The sequence below is a fragment of the Phyllobates terribilis genome, unplaced genomic scaffold (assembly GCF_046119375.1).
Source record: "Phyllobates terribilis strain yellow unplaced genomic scaffold, ASM4611937v1 Scaffold_4__5_contigs__length_816908805, whole genome shotgun sequence".
NCBI lineage: Eukaryota > Metazoa > Chordata > Amphibia > Anura > Dendrobatidae > Phyllobates > Phyllobates terribilis.
In genome coordinates, this window is record NW_027362764.1 from 687,287,577 (window position 1) to 687,302,445 (window position 14,869).

Consider the following 14,869-nt stretch of genomic DNA (forward strand, 5'->3'; position numbering starts at 1 on the left):
CCATGGTACCATGCAGGGGCTGCTGTGGGGGGGCGCTGCACCCCTGTGCTGACACTGACGCATTGTTACCTTCAGTATATACTGTCGTTCCAGTCACATTCATGGATTATATCAGCTCAGAGCAGAGACGAGCAGCCAATAATGACACTGATCCCTGCCTGAAGACATGTTATTTATTACTTTATTATGAAACCCGGGTTATAATCTTGACACATATAGAAATGTGAGATTTCTCTGCAGATATATTTTGTGATGGGCTGCTAGGATAGGGGTAACGTTAGATTTGGAGAACACCCCTTTAAAAGAGGAGTAAGAGGGTTAAGGATCTCAGTAAATGAATCTGACTTTTATCGCCCATTACAATGGCACATTGTGTGTCCGGACATAACACGCTGTACTGAGTATTCTCCTATAGAAATGACCGTGTACCACCGCCACCAAGTGCACCATGACAGACGGACGCGACAACCCCGTATCCAGTATAGGATCTGCAAAATGTTGCTAATCTCTGCTCTGTCTTTTCCTTCTAGTCTTGTGAGATTTCACTTTATTTTTCAGCTTTGTGCTGGATTATTGGGATTTCTAGATTAAGGAACATATTTGGGCCAGATTCACACACATACAGCGCTCTCCGCTCAGCACCGGCAGAGCGCGCTCAATACTGGGGCAGAGGACAGACTGCGTACAAAGTAATAATAGTGACTGACTGTCGGGGTTTCGGAGTTCTGCTTTTTTGGGGGGATTTAAACAGAAACCCGGATGCAGTGTTCAGCGGAGAGCTCCGTATAAGTGTGAACTGAGCCTCAACTACACCAAAATCTCTGCTGGAGACGAGGGTTTCTAGTAAACCCCCAGTTCCCCTATATACCATCCCTGACCCCCTCACATTCATACTCCGTTGTCACTGGATTTATTCTTTCAGCAGCCATGTACATTATACAGCTTATATCCCTAGGGCCGGACACTTTAGATATCTGTGCGGCCGGCAGCTATCTCCTTCCACTCTCCCATACACAGGAGCGCTCCTATATTTTCCACGAGCCGCCGCCATACTCCTCTGGTGGTGACTTATCTCACCAAGAGCAAAAGGATCGTCAGTCCATGCCGGATGCTTTTCTCCCCTGGTTTCATCTGTTGAGTTCCGCCATACACATTAGATACAACCGACAATCAGTACAACTTTCCTGATCGTCAGTCTCTTAAATGGCTGTTTACACAGGCAGACCAAAGTATCCAATATGCATAGAGCGATGTGTAATAGACCACTGTGTGCTCAGACTGCCGCTGTCTTCAGCAGAGCGGGTCCTGTTTACACAGAACGATGAACCGCCGAGAACGCTGCAGTTTATTGCTGCATGAAAGATCATTTCACCCAATGAAGGAGTCTTATGTTCATCGGGTGATCGGCAGCCTGTGTACACGGCAAGATGATCATGAAACGAGTGGTTTTAACGACGCTCGTTCATGACAATCTTGCAGTGTTAATGCCCCTTTAGACTGAACTTGCTGATATCGGGGGTCTCGTGTATTGGGCCTCTTAGGCCACCACTATCAGTATTCAGTCAGTATTTTTTCGCGGGAGTGGGTGATAAATGCAGAATTGGTGACTTGTTTCTATTATACCTTTTCTCTGATTGCTCCTCACCTGGTTTTGGCTCCCACTCCTGAGAAAAAATACTGACCGAATACTGATAGTGGGGCCGTGGCCTTAGAGGAAAGTCGGCCAAGCCCACTGGATTCTGCAGGACCGTCCAACTAGCTAATGTGTATAGAGGTGTCCTGACTTCCCCTAGACTGCAGATGTGGTGGAAAGAGTCAGCAAGTTGGATTTCAACATGAGTCTGATGGAGCTACTCCCCTGTCCAGGTGATTGACAGGTCTATCCCACGTGTGTACATAGCAGTGGGGCGGGAAAGCCACATGGGACTCATCTCGTCTCTCCCAGACAGATCTTTAAACTATGTATGCACTGAAATGTGTTTCAGAGAAAAAGATACTTGGCTGCAATCATTCAGCCAGGCTCTGATTCATGCTGCTCACAGTCGGCCACGTGCTGCCTACCAGCAGTGGCCACTGGCCTATGTACAGAGCTGGGCTGTTCCGCTCCATACACTGGAGTGCTGGGTGTCGGACCCCCACCAGCCTGATATTTGATAATCTATCCTAAGGTTAGCCCGGACAATGGCAGGACAGATCATCAGATGTGTGGGGGTCCGACACCCAGCACTCCAGTGCACAGAGCAGAACATCCCAGATTTGTATGTTGTTTAGTGGCCACTGACGGTACTGCAGCTCGTCTCCTATTGTCTTGGGTAGGACTCCACTGCAGTACCAGTGCCTACTATGTTCAGGGGATTGGAGGCGTAATTGTCCTTTCATACATATCCTGTAGTAAAGAATGTTATTGCTGTCCTCCTCCTTCACAACAAATTTAAATATATTTTGGCGTTCATACCACCATGAAATGTCCATTATCTGTCCCTATTCTCACTCTCTGTAACTTGCCAGTCTCTCTTTTCAAGTGGTCCGTTCCACTTCATTAGCATTCTGCCAGCACTATAGGTGCATGATCTGCTTTTCCCCTCACTTCTCAGCATGCATTATTTATTCTTTGAAGTCCTAAATCAAGCAATGCTATTTTCTGAACTGCATAGACAGCGGTACACACGGTCTATATGCTCTCTCTATACATACATACCAGGGGGCATATACCAAAGTACATCGGCCCATCAGAGGCCAGATGGACACGCTCACTGTCGTGCGAATTGGGGTTTGTCCATATGTTTAGAGCATGCAGTGGGGGCTTTCTGTGGAAATTCACCCATGTCATTGGTGGTACCTTTTTTTTTTTTTTTTTTTTTTTTTTTTTTTTTTTTTATATAACCCTCCCCCCACTTCTAGGTAGTTATTGGAGCACCTTCTGTCAGGGGGCACATATTTTGGCATGCCATATTCTAATTTCTGGGGGCTACTTACTGCCTCCTTCTATAACCACAGACTGTCGGGTAGTGAAGCCCCCTTATTATGGTGGTCCCAATACGAGCCGATTGAGAATGATTTCTGCTGACTGTTGGGATCCAACTTGGCATCAAACATCTCCTGCCCCTGTAATGCTCAATCATTCACTAATGGACCTGATGAGGCCTGTCAGCCCCCCCCCGCAGGCTAAAAATATGATCTTCACCCTGGTGCCAGAACATGAGCCGGCCTCACACTGCAAGTTATAAATAGGTGGCAACACTTCACAACAACTGAGTGTTTGTTACAGTGGAGCGGCCCCCCTCTGATTATAGGGTAGACAGCGTGGTCTATTCATTCCCCTGTCACCATGCATGTGTATGCAGAGCGCCCCCTCTCTACAGGCCCCCAGCCACCGCCTCGTATTGCAGGCCATGCACATAGGGTAATGGCAGGGCTGTTTGCTGCCAGGGGGATATGAAAACGTCAGCATTTGCACTGAAAGTGGAGAAAACGCCTAAAATTTTTACGTCCGTGTTCATTGTAAAATGTTTGTCTTACATTTCAAGAATTGAAAGGGCGGCAAGAAGATGTACTTATAGGTGTTTGTCAGCAGAAAAAGACTGTTCTAACCAAGCACTGTACCCTGAAAAGGACAAGACCTAATAATGATCTCTCCTTTTGGGCCATGTTCACACGTTCAGTATTTGGTCAGTATTTTACATCCGTATTTATAATCCAAAATCAGGAGTGGACCAATCAGAGGAAAAGTATAATAGAAACACGTCACCACTTCTGCATTTATCACCCAATTCTGGTTTTAGCTTACAAATACTGATGTAAAATACTGAATGTGTGAACATGGCCTCAGTGTCCAAATCCATTTCTGCATTTGCCAAAAATCGTTCTTTTTATAGATCTCCTAAGGAGGCATTTGGTGCAGACTTGGCCAATCAGTACAGTCCACCTAGTGTTACTTGTTTTCCATCTATCCACACCTCCCTCTTCTTTGATTGACAGCTTAGATTTATCAGAAACCAGAGGAGGGCAGTGATAGAAGTTGCCCCATGTCAGGCAGTGATAGAAGTTGCCCCATGTCAGGCAGTGATAGCAGCTGCCCCACGTCAGGCAGTGATAGCAGCTGCCCCACGTCAGGCAGTGATAGCAGCTGCCCCACGTCAGGCAGTGATAGCAGCTGCCCCACGTCAGGCAGTGATAGCAGCTGCCCCACGTCAGGCAGTGATAGCAGCTGCCCCACGTCAGGCAGTGATAGCAGCTGCCCCACGTCAGGCAGTGATAGCAGCTGCCCCACGTCAGGCAGTGATAGCAGCTGCCCCACGTCAGGCAGTGATAGCAGCTGCCCCACGTCAGGCAGTGATAGCAGCTGCCCCACGTCAGGCAGTGATAGCAGCTGCCCCACGTCAGGCAGTGATAGCAGCTGCCCCACGTCAGGCAGTGATAGCAGCTGCCCCACGTCAGGCAGTGATAGCAGCTGCCCCACGTCAGGCAGTGATAGCAGCTGCCCCACGTCAGGCAGTGATAGCAGCTGCCCCACGTCAGGCAGTGATAGCAGCTGCCCCACGTCAGGCAGTGATAGCAGCTGCCCCACGTCAGGCAGTGATAGCAGCTGCCCCACGTCAGGCAGTGATAGCAGCTGCCCCACGTCAGGCAGTGATAGCAGCTGCCCCACGTCAGGCAGTGATAGCAGCTGCCCCACGTCAGGCAGTGATAGCAGCTGCCCCACGTCAGGCAGTGATAGCAGCTGCCCCACGTCAGGCAGTGATAGCAGCTGCCCCACGTCAGGCAGTGATAGCAGCTGCCCCACGTCAGGCAGTGATAGCAGCTGCCCCACGTCAGGCAGTGATAGCAGCTGCCCCACGTCAGGCAGTGATAGCAGCTGCCCCACGTCAGGCAGTGATAGCAGCTGCCCCACGTCAGGCAGTGATAGCAGCTGCCCCACGTCAGGCAGTGATAGCAGCTGCCCCACGTCAGGCAGTGATAGCAGCTGCCCCACGTCAGGCAGTGATAGCAGCTGCCCCACGTCAGGCAGTGATAGCAGCTGCCCCACGTCAGGCAGTGATAGCAGCTGCCCCACGTCAGGCAGTGATAGCAGCTGCCCCACGTCAGGCAGTGATAGCAGCTGCCCCACGTCAGGCAGTGATAGCAGCTGCCCCACGTCAGGCAGTGATAGCAGCTGCCCCACGTCAGGCAGTGATAGCAGCTGCCCCACGTCAGGCAGTGATAGCAGCTGCCCCACGTCAGGCAGTGATAGCAGCTGCCCCACGTCAGGCAGTGATAGCAGCTGCCCCACGTCAGGCAGTGATAGCAGCTGCCCCACGTCAGGCAGTGATAGCAGCTGCCCCACGTCAGGCAGTGATAGCAGCTGCCCCACGTCAGGCAGTGATAGCAGCTGCCCCACGTCAGGCAGTGATAGCAGCTGCCCCACGTCAGGCAGTGATAGCAGCTGCCCCACGTCAGGCAGTGATAGCAGCTGCCCCACGTCAGGCAGTGATAGCAGCTGCCCCACGTCAGGCAGTGATAGCAGCTGCCCCACGTCAGGCAGTGATAGCAGCTGCCCCACGTCAGGCAGTGATAGCAGCTGCCCCACGTCAGGCAGTGATAGCAGCTGCCCCACGTCAGGCAGTGATAGCAGCTGCCCCACGTCAGGCAGTGATAGCAGCTGCCCCACGTCAGGCAGTGATAGCAGCTGCCCCACGTCAGGCAGTGATAGCAGCTGCCCCACGTCAGGCAGTGATAGCAGCTGCCCCACGTCAGGCAGTGATAGCAGCTGCCCCACGTCAGGCAGTGATAGCAGCTGCCCCACGTCAGGCAGTGATAGCAGCTGCCCCACGTCAGGCAGTGATAGCAGCTGCCCCACGTCAGGCAGTGATAGCAGCTGCCCCACGTCAGGCAGTGATAGCAGCTGCCCCACGTCAGGCAGTGATAGCAGCTGCCCCACGTCAGGCAGTGATAGCAGCTGCCCCACGTCAGGCAGTGATAGCAGCTGCCCCACGTCAGGCAGTGATAGCAGCTGCCCCACGTCAGGCAGTGATAGCAGCTGCCCCACGTCAGGCAGTGATAGCAGCTGCCCCACGTCAGGCAGTGATAGCAGCTGCCCCACGTCAGGCAGTGATAGCAGCTGCCCCACGTCAGGCAGTGATAGCAGCTGCCCCACGTCAGGCAGTGATAGCAGCTGCCCCACGTCAGGCAGTGATAGCAGCTGCCCCACGTCAGGCAGTGATAGCAGCTGCCCCACGTCAGGCAGTGATAGCAGCTGCCCCACGTCAGGCAGTGATAGCAGCTGCCCCACGTCAGGCAGTGATAGCAGCTGCCCCACGTCAGGCAGTGATAGCAGCTGCCCCACGTCAGGCAGTGATAGCAGCTGCCCCACGTCAGGCAGTGATAGCAGCTGCCCCACGTCAGGCAGTGATAGCAGCTGCCCCACGTCAGGCAGTGATAGCAGCTGCCCCACGTCAGGCAGTGATAGCAGCTGCCCCACGTCAGGCAGTGATAGCAGCTGCCCCACGTCAGGCAGTGATAGCAGCTGCCCCACGTCAGGCAGTGATAGCAGCTGCCCCACGTCAGGCAGTGATAGCAGCTGCCCCACGTCAGGCAGTGATAGCAGCTGCCCCACGTCAGGCAGTGATAGCAGCTGCCCCACGTCAGGCAGTGATAGCAGCTGCCCCACGTCAGGCAGTGATAGCAGCTGCCCCACGTCAGGCAGTGATAGCAGCTGCCCCACGTCAGGCAGTGATAGCAGCTGCCCCACGTCAGGCAGTGATAGCAGCTGCCCCACGTCAGGCAGTGATAGCAGCTGCCCCACGTCAGGCAGTGATAGCAGCTGCCCCACGTCAGGCAGTGATAGCAGCTGCCCCACGTCAGGCAGTGATAGCAGCTGCCCCACGTCAGGCAGTGATAGCAGCTGCCCCACGTCAGGCAGTGATAGCAGCTGCCCCACGTCAGGCAGTGATAGCAGCTGCCCCACGTCAGGCAGTGATAGCAGCTGCCCCACGTCAGGCAGTGATAGCAGCTGCCCCACGTCAGGCAGTGATAGCAGCTGCCCCACGTCAGGCAGTGATAGCAGCTGCCCCACGTCAGGCAGTGATAGCAGCTGCCCCACGTCAGGCAGTGATAGCAGCTGCCCCACGTCAGGCAGTGATAGCAGCTGCCCCACGTCAGGCAGTGATAGCAGCTGCCCCACGTCAGGCAGTGATAGCAGCTGCCCCACGTCAGGCAGTGATAGCAGCTGCCCCACGTCAGGCAGTGATAGCAGCTGCCCCACGTCAGGCAGTGATAGCAGCTGCCCCACGTCAGGCAGTGATAGCAGCTGCCCCACGTCAGGCAGTGATAGCAGCTGCCCCACGTCAGGCAGTGATAGCAGCTGCCCCACGTCAGGCAGTGATAGCAGCTGCCCCACGTCAGGCAGTGATAGCAGCTGCCCCACGTCAGGCAGTGATAGCAGCTGCCCCACGTCAGGCAGTGATAGCAGCTGCCCCACGTCAGGCAGTGATAGCAGCTGCCCCACGTCAGGCAGTGATAGCAGCTGCCCCACGTCAGGCAGTGATAGCAGCTGCCCCACGTCAGGCAGTGATAGCAGCTGCCCCACGTCAGGCAGTGATAGCAGCTGCCCCACGTCAGGCAGTGATAGCAGCTGCCCCACGTCAGGCAGTGATAGCAGCTGCCCCACGTCAGGCAGTGATAGCAGCTGCCCCACGTCAGGCAGTGATAGCAGCTGCCCCACGTCAGGCAGTGATAGCAGCTGCCCCACGTCAGGCAGTGATAGCAGCTGCCCCACGTCAGGCAGTGATAGCAGCTGCCCCACGTCAGGCAGTGATAGCAGCTGCCCCACGTCAGGCAGTGATAGCAGCTGCCCCACGTCAGGCAGTGATAGCAGCTGCCCCACGTCAGGCAGTGATAGCAGCTGCCCCACGTCAGGCAGTGATAGCAGCTGCCCCACGTCAGGCAGTGATAGCAGCTGCCCCACGTCAGGCAGTGATAGCAGCTGCCCCACGTCAGGCCGTGATAGCAGCTGCCCCACGTCAGGCCGTGATAGCAGCTGCCCCACGTCAGGCAGTGATAGCAGCTGCCCCACGTCAGGCCGTGATAGCAGCTGCCCCACGTCAGGCCGTGATAGCAGCTGCCCCACGTCAGGCCGTGATAGAAGTTGCACTGAGCACCCCATTAGCATTCTTCAATAAAGAACTATTTAGGAGAAAATCATCAATGGATTTGGACACTAAGACCCCGAATCGCCAACACCAGCGAGAAGGTGGATAGCGATGCTCCCGATTCATTAAGAGAATTCTGCCTCTTAATAAACCAGGTGAGGTGTGATTTGGCGCCTGCCTCCATGTGCTCCTTGCTACAAATTTTACTCCATCTCCTACTGGAATAAGATATGTGGTATAGCGAGTGCCACTGCTGTTTAAATGGCAATTACCCGACTCCTCTCCTCTACAACATTATATGACTAAGAAACACTGGAATGTTATCGATCACGTCCTCTTTTTTTAGCCCTATGTCATTAAAGGGGTTGACCAATAGTATAAACATTCATCTGGAAAAAAAAAAAAAAAAAAAAGCAATAGGGCCCTTCCATCATCCAGCGCTTATGTGCCATCGTGCTAAACACGGCTCTGGATGGGGCGAGCGGCACTGCAGGAGGACAGGTCTGAGCATGCTTTAGGTTAGCCAGCCAGTCCCTGCTCTCTAAGGTAGAAAACAGAACCGCTCCTGAACCTGCTGTCCGTGATGAATTTCCATTTGAGACTGCGTTAGGCATGATGTGGGTACAGAGCATCATTGGCATGCCGAGAACGGGCAGTGGGGAATTTTTAATCACCATCAATTATAAAATTGGTTAATTTTTATAGGAGCTGATATTTGGAATAAGGCTTATACTATTGCACAAAATTTTGAATACAAAAAAAAAAATTGTGTGTGTGTATATAGTGTGGGGGGGGGGGAACTATTTATTCAGCCACCAATTGTGCAAGTTCTCCCACTTAAAAAGATGAGGTCAGCCTGTAATGGACATCATAGGTAGAGCTCAACTATGAGAGACAAAATGAGAAAACAAATCCTGAAAATCACATTGTCTGATTTGGAAAGATTTTTTTTTCAAATTTTGGTGGAAAATAAGTATTTGGTCAATTACAAACAAGCAAGATTTTTGGCTCACAGACCTGTAACTTCTACTTTAAAGAAGTTGTGCACTACTTTATATTACCCCCCCCCCTCCCCCAATGTATCCCCCCAGGACCCCTAAGACTTTTTGTAAATACCTTGCGTTGCTGATAATGCCTGTGAGCGGCGCTATCGGTGGCCGCTCACATGCATCATGTGATCCCGCGCTGACGTCACGACAAGTGAGGCGTGACTCAGCGCTAAGGTCCCCGCGGTGGTTGCTGGATTGTGGGCGGGGTTACCCCCGTGTCACACCCAGCATCCACCGCGTTCTTTCCCAATGAATGGGGAGAGGCGGAGCGCGCGGTGGATGCCGGGAGTGACGCGGAGGGTAACCCTGCCCACAGCCTGGCATTCACCTGGAACGCGAAAGACAGAGACCCCCGTCTGCTGCCAGCACTGGTCGTGACATCAGCTGATGTCAGAGCCTGCTACAGCCGGGGGTCACGTGATGCCTGTGAGCGGCCAGTGATAGCGCCGCTCACAGGCATTATCTGCAACGTAAGGTAATTACAAAAATCTTAGGGGCCCTGGGGTGATACATTGTGTGGGGGGTAATATAAAGTACTGGACAACCCCTTTATAAAGCTCCTCTGTCCTCTACTCATTACCTGTAGTACTGGCACCTGTTTGAACTTGTTATTAGTATAAAAGACACCTGTCCGCAAACTCAAACAGTCACACTCCAAACTCCACTATGGTGAAGGCCAAAGAGCTGTCAAAGGACACCAGAAACAAAATTGTAGCCCTGCACCAGGCTGGGAAGACTGAGTCTGCAATAGGCAAACATCTTGGTGTGAAGAAATCAACTGTGGGAGCAATAATTAGAAAATGGAAAACATACAAGAGCCACTGATAATCTCCCTCGATCTGGGGCTCCACACAAGATCTCACCCTGTGGGAGTCAAAATGATCTCAAGAACGGTGAGCAAAAATCCCAGAACCACACCGGGGGGCCTAGTGAATGACATGCAGAGAGCTGGGACCAACGCTACACAGGCTACTATCATTAACACACTACGCCGCCAGGGACTCAGATCCTGCAGTGCCAGACGTGTTCCCCTGCCTAAGCCATTACATGTCCAGGCCCGTCTGAAGTTTGCTAGAGAGCATTTGGATGATCCAGAAGAGTATTGGGAGAATGTCATATGGTCAGATGAAGCCAAAGTAGAACTGTTTGGTAGAAACACAACTCGTGTTTAGAAGAGAAAGAATGCTGAGTTGCATACAAAGAACACCATACCTACTGTGAAGCATGGGGGTGGCAACATCATGCTTTGGGACTGTTTCTCTGCCAAGGGACCAGGACGACTGATCCCTGTACATGAAAGAATGAATGGGACCATGTATCGTGAGATTTTGAGAGCAAACCTCCTTCCATCAGCAAGGGCATTGAAGATGAATAGTGGCTGGGTCTTTGAGCATGACAATGATCCCAAGCACACCGCCAGGGCAACGAAGGAGTGGCATCGTAAGAAGCATTTCAGGGTCCTGGAGTGGCCTAGACAGTCTCCAGATCTAAGCCCTATAGAAAACCTTTGGAGGAAGTTGAAAGTCCGTGTTGTCCAGCGACAGCCCCAAAACATCACTGCTCTAGAGGAGATGTGCATGGAGGAATGGGCCAACATACCAGCAACAGTGTGTGTCAACCTTGTGAAGACTTACAGAAAACGTTTGACCTCTGTCATTGCCCACAAAGGATAAATAACAAAGTATTGAGATGAACTTTTGTAATTGACCAAATACTTATTTTCCACCAAAATTTGAAAAATAATTTCTTTCCAAATCAGACAATGTGATTTTCAGGATTTGTTTTCTCATTTTGTCTCTCATAGTTGAGCTCTACCTATGATGTCAATTACAGGCTGACCTCATCTTTATAAGTGGGAGAACTTGCACAATTGGTGGCTGACGAAATAAATAATACTTTTTTCCCCACTGTGTATGTATGTGTGTAGGTATATATAGTTAGTGAATGTATGCACAAACCAAATATTAAGTTAAAAAGTACCCTGCCGAACAGGAAAATAACTATTTAGCTGTGAGTGTACATAAGCACAGTTTTTTTCTTTTCTTTTTTTTTCAGTTAAATATATTTCCTTTTTCTGCTGTTTTTTTTATTTTTCATTTTTATGTATTTTTTAACTTTTCTATCTAGATTTTTTTTCTAGTGATTTTAGTCCTTCAACTTTTTCTTTACACTTGAAATGTTGCCTTATACTTATTTTACGTATAATAATCTTCTCAACTATAAAACATCATTTCTGATGAAAAAGGTGAATTTTTGTGTGGGCTGCTAGTCATCTGAAGGAGTTGGTCATGACAGGGTTAAGTGATGAACCCGAATTGTGTAGGATACTTTTAATTTTAGGGTTTTGTCAATTTTTATGACTCCAAATTCTAAAGAAAAAAGTTCTGTAAGCGCGGTGGTATCTGGGTGTCGGTGAGTTCAGCGCCTGCAGAATCTGTTGTCAGCAGTTTTTCTGCCTCGCCATCATTTTCCTCTGTTCTCGGGAAGTTTACTGTGCAGCGTTCTCTCGCTCGCTGAACGTCTTGAGCTCTGATCTTGTTTGCTTTTTAGGGCTTCATTTTAGACTTCCCGTTTCTATAACACATGACTAACGTGCGATACAGGCTGGAGGCTGAGGCATTACTTCTCACTAGACATCTTAATTTAGGAGGTTAAGCTTATAAAATAAAAAGGACAAGAACTATGGTTAGATGTTTTAGTTAAAGAACTGATTGGGCAAACTATAGCAAGAAGTATTTTAGGAAGTTCAATCTTAAGATTTCAGCATGGTCCCAAGTTCAACAGCACCATTTCCTGCTCATCAGTGCTGTGTGTACAGGAGACTTGTTTCAATCGCTAAGCCAGCCCCCTTCTATGACAGCCAGTATGGAGCTAGAGGAGGGGGCTGGCTTAGCTTTTAAAATGAGCAGTCAGCCCCCTTCACACACAGCGCTAATGACGTGCAGACAGACAAGACAGAGCTCTCCTCTCCATAAATTTTTTTTAGACCAATTTACGTTAAAGGGGTATTCCCATCTCCAAGATCCTGTCCCAATATGTAGTAGGTGTAGTAATAATAATATTAAGAAATGTAGAATAGTTCTCCTGATAACCTATGTCACTTACCCCATGTGCAGGGCATTGTAGTAGCTTAGGTATCCATGGTTACGACCACTCATACAGTGACAGTTGCTAGTAGTCGTTACCATGGATACCTAAGCTACTGCAATGCCCTGCACATAGGGTATACGACACAGGTCAGGAGAATTATATTACATTTCTTATTGGAGGTATTTGCTAATATTATTATTATTATTATTATTATTATTATTATTATTGCACCTACTACATATTAGGATAGGATCTTGAAGATGGGAATATCCCTTTAAATATAATTCAATTATATCTACATATTATTATATTAATCCTTTCACTCTCACAAACAACCAGGAATACTAATATAACGGGGAGAGGGCGACACACAATTCTTTTCGTGCTTGTTGTGCATATACCAACTGTAGGTCAAATGGCAGCCCTTCATAGTAAATCACATTGATCCTGGCGGTGACTGGCTACTGAGTATTGTCTGTTGTGGTGTCTGGCGACCGCCCCACCGGTCTGCCAGGGATGAAGCTGCCTTCATTTAGGGGTGTGGGACTCGCATCTATCAGACATTTATGGGAATACCTTTGAAATGAGCATACAAAAATATTGAGTCTGAGTCATTAATCTACCCTGAAAGAGGGAATATACAGGGTGGTCCAAAAGTAGGTGGACAGAAAGTGTAATAAGGTTATGAAGGGGGAGATTTACCAAACATGGTGTAAAGTGAAACTGGCTCAGTTGCCCTTAGCAACCAATCAGATTCCACTTTTCATTCCTCACAGACTGTTTGGAAAATGAAAGGTGGAATCTGATTGGTTGCTAAGGGCAACTGAGCCAGTTTCACAGATCTAGTTTTCACAGATAGATCTCCCCCAAATCTGATTTCTTTTCAGATAATACATAATGGCAAATAATTTAAATACAGATCAAAGAAAATGGATTTTAACAGAGTATTGGAAATCTCAAAATGCTGAAACCGTTAGAGCAAATTGGGTTGAAACATTTGGTACCCAAGCCCCAAAGAGACAAACCATTTACCGCATTCGTGACAAATTCAATGCCACTGGCTCAATCCTTAATGCTCCAAAAACTGGTCGACCCTAAACAGTCTGTGCAGAAGATAATGAACAACTTGTTGCTGAAACATTTGTTCAGAGTCCAAAAAAGTCACCAGAAGAGCCTCTTTGGAATTGGGGATTTCACGAGCTTCTATCATGCGAATCCTGAAATCTATTGGGTGGAAAGCTTATCCTCCACGTCTAATTCATGGTTTATTGGAGGATGATCCAGACAGGCGGCTGCAATTTAGTGAGATTATGCTTAATGAAATTGAAGAAAATCCAGTAATTTTAGATAACATTATGTGGAGTGATATTATTATTTCAAATTATTCGGCCATATTAACAGACATAATTGTATTTACTGGTATAATGAGAACATGCATTTAACATTAGAGCAACAACTACTGAGCCTGGTGTCAATGTTTGGGGTGGTATTTCAAGTTTTGGTGTTTTAGGACCAATATTTTTTAATGGAACAGTCACAGGAGATAAGTATCTTGAAATTCTAATGAATCAAGTTGTTCCTCAGTTACAGCAACAGCCTAATTGAAACGTTATTATTTTCTGTCCACCTACTTTTGGCCCACCCTGTATATGTATATGGCGGCATTATTGGGTATGAAAGGGCAATCTATGGCTTTTCCATCTCCAAATCAGTGCCTTGGAGAAATACTTTTCTCTGATGGATCCCTCTTCTATTTCTATGTTCACCTTCAGTTTTTACATTTATTTAGTTTGTCCTCAAACGGAATAAAACAGATGTGTAGTATTTCTGATGCACACGGAAAACTATAATGGTAGAGAAAAACCTCTGCACAATGCACTTTATTTCAGTCTAAAAACTTGCTCTAAACAGACCCCAGATGCCCCCATAGTGATCAGTGGAGACCCTACTCCTGGTTGCATCAGATTCTCAATTTATTCAGTGTTTTTCCTTTTATTCTGTTTCTCTTCCTCAAAACAGAACAGACAAATGGAATGCAGAATGTCAAAGCGGAAGTGTGAACGTCGCCTTAGTAACTAATATCCGGTTCCATATGGAGGTGCATATCCATAGTGTCACTTGAGTAGACTGTCACACTGTCTATCATTACGCTTGTCCTTTCACACAGTCAGATAAGCTGCCTTTACTGTCGCTGAATGGCATCTTAGCACGTCGGGGCTCATTTACTAACATTTACATGTTGTGTTTCAAAGATTTAGTATGATTATCTCAATTTTCATGCACTGTAGTTTGCTATCTACTCTTTAATCTACTCTTTAATTTAGAGGTTCTACTTTATCAGCATTCTGCCAGCACCATAAGTGCTGGGACTTCGCTTTTACCACTTCCCAATATTGTCCATTGGTTTTCCTTGAACTGAAAGGCCACCTCTGTTATGCTTATATGCTGTCTGACAAACCGAAGAACAAAGAGTCAAAGAGCCGCACCTGCTTATTGTAATCCGTCTGAGTCACTTCTGCTGGAGACGGATTACACCCGACAGCAGGCAGTGAGCAGCAGATTGGAGCAGAGGAAGCACCAGTTGGTCAGCACTGCATGTTCTTC

General features: G+C 48.9%; 1 protein-coding gene across 5 annotated transcripts in view; it reads left to right on the forward strand.

The window, feature by feature from the left end:
* The window catches only part of WWP1 (WW domain containing E3 ubiquitin protein ligase 1), a 188,756-nt gene that overhangs the window by 114,092 nt on the left and 59,795 nt on the right, over positions 1-14,869 (forward strand). The gene's annotated exons all lie outside the window — the stretch shown is intronic.